This window comes from Elgaria multicarinata, chromosome 1 (assembly GCF_023053635.1).
Source record: "Elgaria multicarinata webbii isolate HBS135686 ecotype San Diego chromosome 1, rElgMul1.1.pri, whole genome shotgun sequence".
Classification (NCBI taxonomy): domain Eukaryota; kingdom Metazoa; phylum Chordata; class Lepidosauria; order Squamata; family Anguidae; genus Elgaria; species Elgaria multicarinata.
Genome location: NC_086171.1, coordinates 16,999,901 through 17,014,385, shown reverse-complemented (window position 1 = coordinate 17,014,385; position 14,485 = coordinate 16,999,901).

Below are 14,485 nucleotides of genomic sequence, written 5' to 3'. Positions count from 1 at the left end.
TACTGTGGAAAAATGTTATTGATGCCAACGACTGGAGCAATTTCTGTCCCTCCACACGATTTGTGAATGATCCACAGAAAGATTTGGCAGCGGATGCTGAAATACCTGCATGTCACATGTGCACAGCTGTGTGTGAGCCATGCCTTATTGACCTTTCAGGTCAACCACAGGGCAATCCATTTGAGCAGGAAGAGATAAACCCCATAGACTAATGGACCATTTATCCCTTTCTTTCTCTTCCTTAATTAATTTATGCTCTCTTGTATTCTCCGGGGACTTCAATTAAAACAGAGAACTCTGTCGAACGTAGAGGCCTTTTTTCCTTGCTTCAAAAAAAAGGTTACTGGCTAAGCAGCTATCCTCATATTCAACCAGCTATGCCATAATTCTGGTCATGTCTCCCAGAAAATCAAAACTGTTGACATGAAGAAGCAATCAATCAGACCTATTCCTTGGGATGTATAAAATATGTACATGCCAAGGTTCTTAACCCACAGCATTTAAAGCAGCTGCAAGTTAGTATTTAAACTGAAAATATGTTAAATATATTTTTAAAATTTGCAGCATTTGCAATTCCCATCATCAAATGAACTTTGCAGGTGTTCAAATATGTTGTTAATCCTGGAGGTTTTTTTTCAGAAGACTATTAGCAATATTAAATTGAAACTATGGAACATAGGGAATTATTTGGTTGGAGGAAAATCCAGTAATAAATCATGTATCTTGGTGACCTCTGCAATAACTCAAAAATCTATTAAGGTGGTCTTCCCACACTCCTCTTCCAAGCGCAGTAGAGCTACAATTTTAATTGGTTCTTTAGCTACAACCCTCAAATGTAATATAGATAATAAAAACAGTTACATGAAAATGTTGGGGGTGTTATTTGGAAAAAACAACAACCCCAAAACCTCAATGTATTCATGACAGTAACAGGCCAATATGGGTTGAAATGAAAAATTTCTACTCAGTCCAGAACAAACCAGCTAATCTTGCACCAAGGTATGGCATTTGCTTCCTTATATGCCCAATCAAAGCCTGGCTTCCATTAGCCAGGCCAAACAAGGCTCGTGTGGCTTGCTGTTGATGCTTCCTTTCACCTCTTCCTTTGACAGAGTTCAACCATTTTCCACCTGCTGCATAGAGCACAAGTGTTACAGTTGTGATGTGATTATAGATGAAGCATATCTCCATTAGGGATGCTTGAGGAATTTGATCTTTGCAAATTCCTATGCAAAATATGTGAGGTGTAATGGATTACTTTGCCATGCTCTACGTGGAGGCTGCCTTTGAAAACTGTTCAGAAACTTCAGTTGGTCCAGAATGTTGCAGCCAGACTGTTGACCGAAGCCATTTATAGGGGGCACATGTTGTAACAGCTTCACTGGCTACAGTGGTTTCTGGGTGCAAGTCAAAGTGCTGATTATAACCTATAAAGCCCTATATGACAGGACTACGCTATCTGAAATACTGCATTCTCCAATATGACCCTGCCCTGCGTCTGTTTTAATATCTTTGCAGAAGGTCCTACTCTCTTGTCTCACCACCATCAGAGGCTCAATTGATGGGACATGAGAGAGGACGTTCTCAGTGGCCATTCCCAGGCTCTGGAAGCCCCTGCTCCCTTGGCTCTTTCTCTGTTGTCTTTCAACCAGCTGGGACAGACATTTTTATTCAGGGAGGCAGTTCACATGTAAGATGGTCTGCAACTGAAGGGTCTTTTAATTGATTGAGTGCCATCCAGTTCTTTAATTGTTGCATCTTAATTGATTTGTGTTTTAACAGATTTGTTTGTATGTTATGTTTTGGTTAAGATTCTGTTTTAATCTTTTTAAAAAATTATGATTAGCTGGAAAAAGTACCATTTTTGGTGGAAAGGTGAGATATAAATGGATTCAGTGAGCAAATAAATAAATAGCCCCAAACATCTGGAGGACACTAGATTGGCTACTGTAACCCTACCAGATGTTACTTCATGAGTAGATGAGAAGGGCTTTGTGGAGTGTTTGTGTAAAGTGATATGTACCCAAAAATATGCTGGGCCCAGGCTGCATAGAACTTTATAGATGATCACCTACACTTTGATTTGTGACCAGAATAACCAGTAGCCAATGTGATAAATATTATTATTTGTCTTCCTTCCATTTTTCTCAGATGGCTAACAGAACACTGTTACAGATTTGGAATTTTAAAAGTTGTGTCTTTATTGTGACTTCATTGCTTTAATCTTACAATGGATACCAAATGAAAATGATTTGAAAATTGTATACAGCAGCTGTGACTTGTTGAGTCAATCACAATACAGGATATTTTTAAACCTGTTTTAAAATAGTATATAAAAGAACCATCTGGAGAATATTGAGTTTCATAACAGGCAGGAATTATTCAATAACCTTCTCCCAAATAGGAGTAACAGCTTCTGAATCTTCAAAGAAGAATCCTGAGCTCAAGAAAAGAGAACTTATGCTGTTAAAATGGGGAACTTGTAGAATAGGGAATGTTCTTTGGTCTGCCTTAATAGCTTGTGGGCTAGGGAAATGACCTCCCCAGCTGTCAAAGTTTACTTTATACAGGGGAGGGGGACTCTTTTCTCCCTATAAATACAGAAACTCTCAAAACCTATAGCCTTGTGATCTGTAGAGTCAGTGTGTCTATCTTATGCCAACATTCAAATTTAGAATGTAATTCAATAAGAGTGTTGGCACATGACTTCCATTCTGCATTTTGTGCCGGAACTCTCTCTGTAGAAAGGTTACAGCATTTGGGGCTTTTTTTGGTTAGAAAAATAGCAAGTAAGGGGGGGGACATGATATGGTTATATAAAATTATGCATGGGGTGGAGAGAGGAAAAGTCTTCTTCTTCTTCTTCTTCTTCTTCTTCTTCTTCTTCTTCTTCTTCTTCTTCTTCTTCTTCTTCTTCTTCTTCTTCTTCTTCTTCTTCTTCTTCTTCTTCTTCTTCTTCTTCTTCTTCTTCTTCTTCTTCTTCTTCTTCTTCTTCTTCTTCTTCTTCTTCTTCTTCTTCTTCTTCTTCTTCTTCTTCTTCTTCTTCTTCTTCTTCTTCTTCTTCTTCTTCTTCTTCTTCTTCTTCTTCTTCTTCTTCTTCTTCTTCTTCTTCTTCTTCTTCTTCTTCTTCTTCTTCTTCTTCTTCTTCTTCTTCCATAATAGTATAACCCCAGGTCATCCCATAAAGCTGAATAGTAGCAGATTCAGGACAGGCAAGTGTAGTTTTCCACATAGTGCCTAGTTACACTATGGAGTTCACTACCATGAGTTGTGGTGATAGCTGCCAATTTGGACAACATTAAAAAGGGATGAGGCAGATTCATGGAGTACCAGATGTGATGGCTATATATGATCTCCAGTATCAGAAGCAGTATGCCAGTTAGGAGTAGGAATGTGCTTTTGTGCTCATTTACCATTGTGGGCTTTCCATGGGCATCTGGTTGACCATTGTGGGGACAGAATGCTGGACTAGATAGGCGGTGAAAAGGAGGACAGGGCTCCTTTATCTTTAACAGTTGAATAGAAAAGGAATTTCAGCAGGTGTGCCTCCAGCACCTGGTGAAATTCTCTCATCATGACAACAGTTAAAGCCGCAGCAGCTATAGTAGAGTGACCAGATACAAAAAGAGGGCAGGGCTCCTACAGCTTTAAGAGGGAATTTCACCACGTGCTGCAGGCATACAAATGACACCTGCTAAAATTCCCTCTTCTACAAAGCTGATACAGAAGCCCTGTCCTCCTTTTCATATGGTCACCCTAAGATAGACCTTTGGCCTGATCCAGCATAGTTCTTCTTCCACTCTTACATCTTGACGAATTTGCAGCACATATGAAGTTGCCTTTTACTGTCAGACCTTTGGTCCAACCAGGCCTGTATTGCCTGACAAACAGTGGCTTTTCAAGATTTCTGGTAGGGATCTTTCCCAGTCAGTGGAGCTATGAAAGAGCCGAACCAGTGATATTATGCATTCAAGACATGTGCTCCACCACTGAGCTATCACTCATCCCCAAACAGATCTTCTGATCAGAGCAGAATGAGAGCTGCTTTGCTTTTACCCATGGCTGGCTTCATTTTGGAGGAATTACCAGCAGAGCTCTTAGAAACTTCAGCGGCTTGCACTGCTGAACTCAGTTAGCAAAGCATTACCTAATGCCTATTCTGCTAAAAGAGCATCAGTGGAGCAGTAAAGTGAGTTGGAAAAAATGGAAACCATAAAAAAAAAACACCCCAGTGTAACTCTCTTTTAAGAAATCAAGTTCCCAAGCGTGTTGGGGGGGCTCGGATTTTGTCCAGAGCTTTTGAAAAAAACAAAATAATAAAATAAATGCCCCATATGAACAAAACTGTTTATATCACAGTTTTGATATGAAACTGTACTGCTCTGCCATGTTTTTTTTAAAAAACAAATCATATTCCTGTATTCGGATGCAGCAGCTTCGCTCATCATTAGGAAATGCCTTTGGGAAAGAGGGATTCTAAAACAGTATCATTTGGAACACCCCTGGTGCATGAACTCTTTAGAGAAATGACATGTTATCAGTTTGAAAGGATGCTAACCCTTTGAGTAAACACTTATCTGTAAAATAGAGATTACGCCGTTAATAACATTTAATATTTTGGTATCTCAGCCCTCCTGTGTAGATCAGCCTGGGATAGATCTGTTTATTTACTTGCTGCATGTGAAAGTTCATTCTCAGTATCAAGTTTGTTTGGTCCACTAACTTTGTTAACCTTTGCATTCACTTGTGTTATTTGGTGTCCTTCCATGAGTAGCCTGGATCGAAATGGTTACAACGGGGTTAAAGGTCATAGCCATTATGGGATTTCAAGTTAAAATACGCTGTGCTTTTTGAGGATCAGAGTCTGTTTATGCTTAATTATTTTCTTTGTGAGAATTTCTATGAAGAAGATTATTATAATATATAAACCATCTGGTTGAGCTTTAATACCCACCTCGTTTCTTAATGAAATAACAATCCAAACTTTGCCGAGAAACAGCTAAATTCCAACAAGAGCGGCAGTGCTTGATATTACACAGTCGCTGCTGCTTATGGAAATTCAATTAACCAGAAGTGGGAAGAAATCAGTGCATCGTGCCAATATATTTATTAAAAGTGCTGCCATTCTTCATATTGCACTGCAAATTGAGAGTTTTACAATATTTCAAAAGGATTATTTTATGTTGCATTAATAGAGCTTTCAAACACTCATGACCATGAAATTCCCTTGTGTCATGCATCGCTGTCGAGTGTAATTCTTTTTTTCCTTTCTCTCTTTTTTTCTTTCTTTTTAGTCAAAACACCAAATAACGTTTTTAAGGTCTCATAAAATGATATTTATATCTTTAAAACATTGCATTCCTAATCACCAAGCTGAGATTCATAGTGCTCGAGAGACACTGAAATCACTGCTTAGAAACAGTATTTGCTGACTTCACCAGGGTAACAGTTTAATCCTTAAAGTAATCAACTTTCACCCTCGTCTTTGGGTCTCCTTGACTTTTAAGTTCTCCCTCGTCTTTTTCAGAGGGGAAAAGAGCCCTGGTGCTAGGCGACAGCTATTATTCTCCTCCATGGGATAGTCCACTTCATTCAGACAAGTAATATCATCTTCTATTTACACTCATTTGAAGCAAGTGCTCAGGGTCACCCACCGCTGTACTCTGATGTTGCCCCCAAAGCAATAGGAAAGACACGGCAGCAGGAGACAGCGGGGTTTTGAAACCAGAATAACCTGGGAAGCAGATACTGCATGCCTATTTCTTTCATTCATTTGATCCTTCAAGGAAAAAGAAGAAGAAGAAAAACACACACACATCCAAATCCCAGTGCCAAAGATTTCTCACAAGCTGAACCGGGTTAATGAGAAGAAAGGAACACTGGACATTATTCTCTTTCCCCATCTTTAATTCCTCAGCGCTAATTTCGGCCAGAGCAGTAAATTCAAATGCAATAGCTACAGCTACACCCAGCAAAGAGAAGACCGTGTTGAACTTGCCTCCCATGTTGCTGTTAAAGATGAGGAGTTTGTCAGAAAGAAAGATGCAGCAGCACAAATGGGCTTGATTACAGAGTGATTCAGAGACAGAATTTTAAGAGTTGAACACTCAAAGCCCTGGACCTAGATGAACAAATTGGGCAATTTTGCTTTCTCCACATTATTTTTTTAAGATCTTAAGTTCTTCCCATTTTGTTGATGAAGACATTTGTGAATTTTGTTAAGGGTGTGTATCAAAACCAAACTGAGCAACGACGACGCTGTTCAGACAACACCCTAAGCCACGATACTTAAGCAGTTTCAGCTAAACAGTCTGGCTTAGCGTGCTGTGTGAACCATTCTTAGCCATGGTGGCTACATAACCGTGGTTTATACATGCTCACTATGCATTTGCTGCATAAGGTTTAGTGGTCTAACCATGGCGTAGCATGTTGAGGCACATCCTCACACATCCCTAGCCTCAGGTGCCAAAATGTCTCAGCAGGCTTTGGCTACTGTGGCATGGGTTGTCATGGTAATGGAAGGAGGAGAAAAATGAGCAGTTAGGAGAAGAGCAGGAGAGAGAAAGAGGAAAAGGAAAGGAGGAAGGCATTGGAGGGATTTTGGGAAGATAAGAAGGAGAAGGCAACGTTGGACAGAACGTCTGTAGAACAGGGAATTGGGCAGCCTGCCATGGTGAAAACATCATTTCAGGAGTGACATCAAGAAGTTTACACTACTATGCACTTTGAATTGTGGGGGTGGGGTGGAGAGAGAGGAGGGGTGCTGCTCTGCCTCAGGCAGCAAAATGTCTTGGGCCAACCCTTTCTTTGTTCTACGCAATACATGTTTCTGCCGTAGCTCATGTCTTCTATACATTGTGGGTAGAAGGTTCAATCTTTGACTATCTTCAGTTAAAAGGTTCTCAGTCAGACAATATTTCTGGGGAAGGAAACTGCTGGTCCTGGAGACCCACTGAAAAAACAGGCCCCACTGAGTGGGATGAGTCTCCCCCAGTTGAGCGGCTTTGCCTGTGCAGTAGCTTCCCGAATGGCACGGGGAAGGTGAAATATCTGGGACTGAGACAGCAGCTGGAGGAGTGTTTCTCCTGTGTCATTGGCACAGGAGCCATGCTTTGTCTGCTTCCCCAGTTCAGGAGGTGTCTCATCAGTGAGTCCTCTGCTCACATCCCCCCCCCCCCGTTATCTCCAAACTGTAATCAGAGATAACAGCGAGGATTCCCCTGGCAGCACTCCCACTCAGAAGAAATCCCACTGTTATCTCCTATCACAGACCCGAGGTAAAGTGTGGATTCCTCAGCAAGCCACACCACTTGAAAGAATCCTGGAAAGTTCTGCAGGCTGGACGGGGACCTCTGCAGGCTGGAGGTCGCCCTCCACTGCCCTTGCAGATGATTGTTCTTATTGCAGCAATATAAGTATTCTTAGAACATATTCCAAGTGATTTTTTTTTCACTTTGGAAGAGATTCTACTATTTGTATAGGTATAGAGTTTCATCAGATGGGAGGGGGGGTTGCTTTTCGCTACCGTTACTTTGCCTTTTGCTTCTGTCCCGTAATAGGGATGAGCAGCTTCCTCTTTCTTCACACAAGGAAGAAAGAGGAAGCAAGCAATGACCATTTGGCCCATTCAGTGGGCGTTTTTATTGCACAGCTTCTCTTGCACCCAGCAGGAAATGGCAAAAAAATGTATCGGATTTTCTGTGTCTTATTTTGTGATGGAAAAAAGAGCAAAAGGAGTGGGAGAAGCAACATCAAAATATCCTGCAAAGAATCATGAGTGGCCAGTTGCAAGCATGCGATAAAACACTCATCTGAAGAAGCTCAGTTCATCTTCTGTTATTCAGCATTGGTATTCTAGAATTCTTAACATCTAGTATTTGCAGTGGGGGTTGGTGGCTCTGAATCTGCACCAGGTTTCAGTCAGAACTCTAGAAGAGCTATTCAAGGTGCGGAAGCAACCTCCACTGGATATTTGGAACAGTATGTAAGTTTTGAATGACTACATTTTTTGCTATGTGAAAAGCCCAAGTATGCATCAATACAGCATGCCCACCACAACAATCCTCAGTTCCCCATCATATCAAGATTCTTTATCCTTAAACCAATATAGACACTTACTCTGCAATCCTGTATCCACTTTCCTGAGAGTAAGCCCCATTGAACCAAATGGGGCTTGTTTCATAGTGGACATGCATAGGTCTGCACTCTTAATCATACAACGTTGGATCCAGACTAACTAAATTCCCACTGAAATCAAAGGAACATAGATCAATTAATGACTTATTTTTTGTATTAATTTAAATGGGACCAAAGTGCACCTAACTCAGTTTGGATCTAACCCATTCCCTCCTTGTATGACTACACCACTCTTTTCTGAATCTAAGGTTCAAAGCAAAGCATGAAAATTTACATATGTGTTAAAGAAGTGCAGAATTTCTGTGGATTTGTGCAATTAATTTTGCGTACGGAACATTTATTCCCTTGGCAGAGAATTTCGATTTATTTTGATTCTGCTGGTTAAGTGTGAATAGCCTTGCCTGTTGGCTTCAGATGAGCTGCACATAGTATAAATGGGTTATTTATTGCTTCCTTAGTCAAATGATGCAAAACACAGAAGGAAGTTATATAATACTCAACTTAGTTAGGCATAGGATGTAAAGTACAGTATAATGGGTTGTCACACAATTCTTTGGGACTCCACCCAGAAGGAGATAACTCTCGTGTGTTAATAAAGTTTGATTTAATGGGCCCAACATTCTCTTGCTACTTCTTGAAACCAGTAGCAACCGTCTGATGCCAAATCAATACTGAATAGGGTGGGTTGCAAAATGGAAAGTCTCTTCTATAAAAGCAGTACCGTGTTTTAAGATTTATTTTCATTCCTAGTTCAGGTGAAAAGTTCATGGAGCTGAGAATTTTATGCCAAAGAAAAATTTCAAGGAAAAAATCACTTTATAGTCTTGAGATAAACCAAACACAGCCCTTAATGTGTTGCTTCAAGTCAACTCAGCTCAGAGAAGAATTAAACAAAAAGGCACATCATGAGCTTCTTGCATAGTGTACACAATAAAATGTAGGTCTGAAAACAAATAAAAGAAAACACTTTTTTTAACGTGTGGAACTCATTGAACTGGGATTCTATGAAGGCTGATGATATTAAAGCTCAGTGGCAGTTAATACAGATGAGGGTTTTCATAAATCTCTATGACATGGATGTGGTAAGTGAAAAATTGATGATGGATCACAGTCTCCATCTTTCTTGGGCACTTATTTTAGTTTTTACTTATGAGTTGCCTGTTGGGCAAAATTGGGTGACCAATACCAAAGGTGCATTGACCTATAGAGCTAGATCATTTGCTCCAGTACAAGTAGAATCCATGCTGAGCAAAGATTGGGCCTGGAGACAGTCAACAGTTCTTAAAAGAAATAGCTGAAGGTAATACAGTAGAGCCAACATTTCTTATGGTGTAAACAGTCTTCCCCATCCTGGTGTCTTCCAGATGTTTTGAACTACAACTCTCAGCATTCCTGACCAGTGGAAATGTTGGCTGGGGCTGATGGGAGTTGAAATCTGTCAGGAAAAAAAGCCACTATCTATGACCAGGCAAAACATTTATGAGGACCAAGTGAAATGTCACACAATATTGAGCAAGCTCTTGAATCTCAAATGCCTTAGCTAGACCTACCTTCTATCCCATAACGGAGGAAGGAAGATCTCACATTGTGATTAATGCGAGCTCCATCCTCCGTTTACACATAAGGTGCAATGACCTCAGGAGGAGAGGCGTCGCACCCTCATTTTAATATTTTTTAAAGAAGACGGAGCTCACGAATGTTCGTGTGCAAAGGTAAGGATTTTTTAAAATTTTAACTTAACTTCCCTGCTCCCCACACCCTACCCCCGATGGACGCAGCATTCCTGAGGAGCGCTGTGCCCTGTGTGCGGCTCCGCATGAGGAATCGCACGGAGCTGGGCCAAGCCACGGCAATGGGCCACATGTTCCACGGTCTCGGTTTCCGCCGAGGACTGCGGAAAAAGCAGGCCCAAAGTGGAGGGCGAGATCCCGGGGCAAGGGAGGGATCATCCCTCCCTGATTCTGGGATCCCCTGTGCGTAATGTGGACGCACAGGGATGATCCCGGGTTCACCCCGGGATTCCGCCCAGTCTAGCTAAGGCCAAAGTCTCTTCATCAGGTTGGATGTTAAGCAAAACAAAGTGGCTAGGAGGGGTGGGGAAGATGGCTGGATGTTAAAGCTCTGGAGGCAACTGGAGGAGATAAAAGATTTAAATAGATTTGCCTCTACTAGATACTATGCAAGTTTCAAGATGCACCTAGGGCTGTTTCTTGAACTGCTGAGATCACGAAATGGGCAATAATTTCCCTTCATTTTGGAAATCTAGCTGTTACTTGCATCTGTCTCCATCCTTAGATGAAATACGTAGGTACCAAGAGCACATTGGTTTAGATCCAGACTCATATTTAGAGTAGACCCACTGAATTCAATGGGGCTTAAGTAAGTCATGAGTAAGTCTGGATCTTATCATTTTTCAGTTGTCTACTAGGGATGTGCTCCGCTTCTAATCGGACCGGCGAATTAGAAGCGGAGCGGGGGGCTTCGCCTCCCCTTAAGGCGGAGGCGAAGAGGATTGGGGGGCCAGCGGAGCGTGGCGAAGAGGATCGAGGTGAAGGCGGATCCTTCGCCTCGATCCAGAGCTCCGTCGGAAAGGTAAGTGGGGTTTACCGGGCCCTGCCGCTGTCGCTGTCGCCCATGCGGCGACAGTGGCACGGCACGGCACGGTAAACCCCCCCTCCTCTCGCTTACCTGCCTCCGTCCGTGGTCCGTCGGCTTCTTCAATTGAGCCCGCGGTTCAACCAGGAAGTCTAGGCCGCACTTGCGGCCCAGACTTCCTGGTTGAACCGTGGGCTCAATTGAAGAAGCCAACGAACCGTGGACGGAGGCAGGTAAGGCCCCCCTCCCCCTTGGTCCCTTACCGGGCTATGCCGCCGTCGCTGCTCGTGTGGCCACGGCAGCAGGGCCCGGTACCCGCCCAGTCCTCCTCTCCCTTACCTGCCTCCGTCCGCGGTCCGTCGGCTTCTTCAATTGAGCCCGCAGTTCAACCAGGAAGTCTTGGTCCCTTATCAGGCTCTGCCACTGTTGCCGCATGGGCGGTGACGGCGGCAGGGCCCGGTAACCCTCCCGCCATCCTCTCCCGGCCTTACCTGGCGCCACTCCCCTCCACTGCGGAGTTCCGATTCGGAGCCGGAGCTCCGCGGCAAAGAGGAGCGGAGTATGGGCAGAGCGGCGCGGAGCGGGCTGATCCGAAATTTTCAGATCGGCCTGCGGGGCGGAGCGGGGGGTTCGTGCACACCCCTATTGTCTACCATTGCCCTCTAAGCCATAATGGATGGCTTTAATTTGAACCATGGTGCTTTCCAGATGTTTTGGATTGGACTATAGGTTCCATACATCCTAGCTAGCATGGCCAATGCTCAATGATACTGGAATTTGTAGTCCAAAACATCTAGAGGGCACCAGGTTTCGTACCCCTTTAGCACTGCTTGTTCTATAGTAAATTACCAGTACCAAAGCAGCTTGTAAGAAAGTCACCAAGCTGTCAAATCTTAGCTAGGATTTTCTTACCTAGGATTTACTTAACAATGGTGCTTGCATGTTTAAGTGCCTCCTCCTCCTCTTCGAGTGTATTTTTTAGGCCTACCAAGAGATTTATGTAAATATTACTACATTCACCTGCACAATCTGCACAGTTCTTCTAGTAAATTAACACTTTTACACTTTAGTCCTAAACACCTGGACTTGAATATTGTCCCACTGATTTTAAGGGTCAGTAAAGGACATAATCCAGGCATTGCTTTTGGCAATTTTCCTCATTCCAGGAAGAAAAGGACTCATATGAACGATGTAGCATGCAATCTGGGAGCTCACGTGTGTGTGTGTATGTGTGTGCGTGTGTGTGTTTTAGCTATGGCAACTTCTGCAATTTCAAAAGAAGCTTATGGTTGGATCCAGACTTGGTCATGCTTAGATTAGATCCACTGAAATCAATGGGGCTTAAGTTTGTCTTGACTTACTTGTCTCATTGATTTCAATAGGTCTACTGTAAGCATGACTAAGTCTGGATTGAACCCTTTATGGTTAGGATCACACCCAGTCCTTTACCAAAATCATAATTCTAGATGGATGGATTTATATGTATAGGAATTTTTTACTGCCTTTCATCAAAAAAGACCCCAAGTCCGTTTGCATAACAAGTTCAATAGAAACATAAAATACAGATCTCCTCTACACACAGGAAAGACCTCGCAGCCTTAGCTCTACTTTCATTCTCACAGTCTTCCCACTGTGGCAGAGAGATCCCACAATATCCCACATAATACTACATTATTTCAGTTTTTTAGAAGAGCAAGATCCCCTAGGGATAGCATGGGAGATGCCCTGGATGTTGATAATGTCATGCTATGGACCTGGAAACTTCTGTGAGTGGCCAATCATGAGCATGGAATAAATCACTCATTTGGAGAAGCTCAACAGAAAAATAAATATCATCAAATACTAATGAAAACAGCAGCCTGAAATCTAAACCCCATTAAAAGCCTGGTAGAATAAGGCGGGCCAAAAGTATAATGGACTAGGAACTGGGCGTGCAAGCATATCTGTGGAAGGAATTCCATAAACGGGGCACCGCAGCATAACGCTGGTCACCATCATAAGTAGGGATATACAAGTTTTGTTAAATCCATTCCATCTGTGATTTGCGGATTGTCAGGGATCCTTCATTCCATCATCCACTCATATATGGAATCAGATTTGTTTGTTTGTTTGAGAATTGTATTCATCAGCAAATGTGCATTTGCACTAATGTGCATTTGTGCAAATCCCCAACAAAAGTAAACAACAACAACAACAACCATGGTCTGCAAATCTGTAGAATCCATGTGATTTGGAAAAAAACTTGCTCACCTTGGAATCCAGAGGTCAGATTCATAGATATCCAAAATCATTTGAAGCCATTATGGATTGCTCTGACATCTCTAGTCACAAGCCACTGCTCCAATAGTTTGGGGTGGGGGGAACCTGAAGAAAAGCATCAGCAGATGACCTTAATGTCTACGCAGGTTGAGGGCTGGCCTAAGATTAGGCAGAGTGAGGGAACTGCCACAGGCAATAGATTTGGAGTGTCATGAAAGGGCAGGAAATGGTTAGTTATTGAATTGGTTATTTTTGTATTTTTACTGCCGGGGATGGTGAGAAGATTTTGAAGGATTTTCTGCTTCATGTGCCAAAAATAACTTGGCTGGCTTTGGGTACTAAGCACATTGACTTGGATGGGTGAGGGGGCACCATATACTGCTCTACCTCAGGAGCAAACGAAATGTCTTAGTTCAGCCCTTGGTTGGTTGCCATGGAGATAGACTTTCCTTTAGGACTCAAGGAAAAGGAAATCACATTTTCTTATTGTCACTCTGCTTCCTGCTTCTCTTTTGCATTTGAAACAAGCTGAATTACATAGGAAGAGAGCAGCAACCATGTGGCCTGTAAATTAAAACCTCCCAGCCCATATAGTTCAATGGGACAGCACTCTCTTCTATAGAGCAACTTCCACAGCACACGGCAGGAAATCCTGACACATTTCAGAAGAATTGAGTTTTCCGAGGTTTAATTTTAAACGGAATAGCAGAGGGAAGAAGCGGGAGACATGCAGGAGACTCACGATGTCATCAAATGACCCGCTAACTTCTTTGTGGCCAGTCACAAGCATGCTATAAATCACTCATTTAAAGAAGCCCTAAGAGTATCCAACCTTCAGCATGAGCATCTTGAATTGGGCTTGGAAATGGACCGACAATAGCCAGGGAAGTTCTTTTAGTATTTGTGAGATGTGTTCCAAGTGATCAGGCAGAACAGTAGGATATGAATATTTTAAATCAATTGGCAAACATTCCTGTTTCTGACAACATGGTGGTGTGCATTCCACTGCTAGCAACAGCAGCCAGTGATGTGCATCAGAGGTTGGGGAAATAACCCAATGCTCATGTGTCAGGCCACAGGTGTGTTGTCCTAGACCAGTCTTCTCCAACTTGATGCCCCCCAGATATTTGGGCCTACAATGCCCATCCACCCCAGCTAGCATGGCCAATGGGCATGGATGAAGGAAGTTGCAGGCCAAAACATCTGGAATGTGCTTTAGCTGTCCTAGGCATTAGAGAGGAGGAGGGAAAAGGATTTTTCTTCTTTGGCAACTTCCTCTGAAATGCAGTGTGCTGGCCTCACACACAATGGTTTTTTGGTTGTGTGTGTGTGTGTGTGTGTGTGTGTGTGTATACATTTGTACATTACATTGTATTTTTCACTCTTTTGGTGCTATGGTAGGAATCCAAAAACGCTATTTATGCTAAGGATTGCCAGAAAATGGAAGCTCCCATACATTTTTACCCTGTAAACATCCACTTTTTGCATGAAAGAA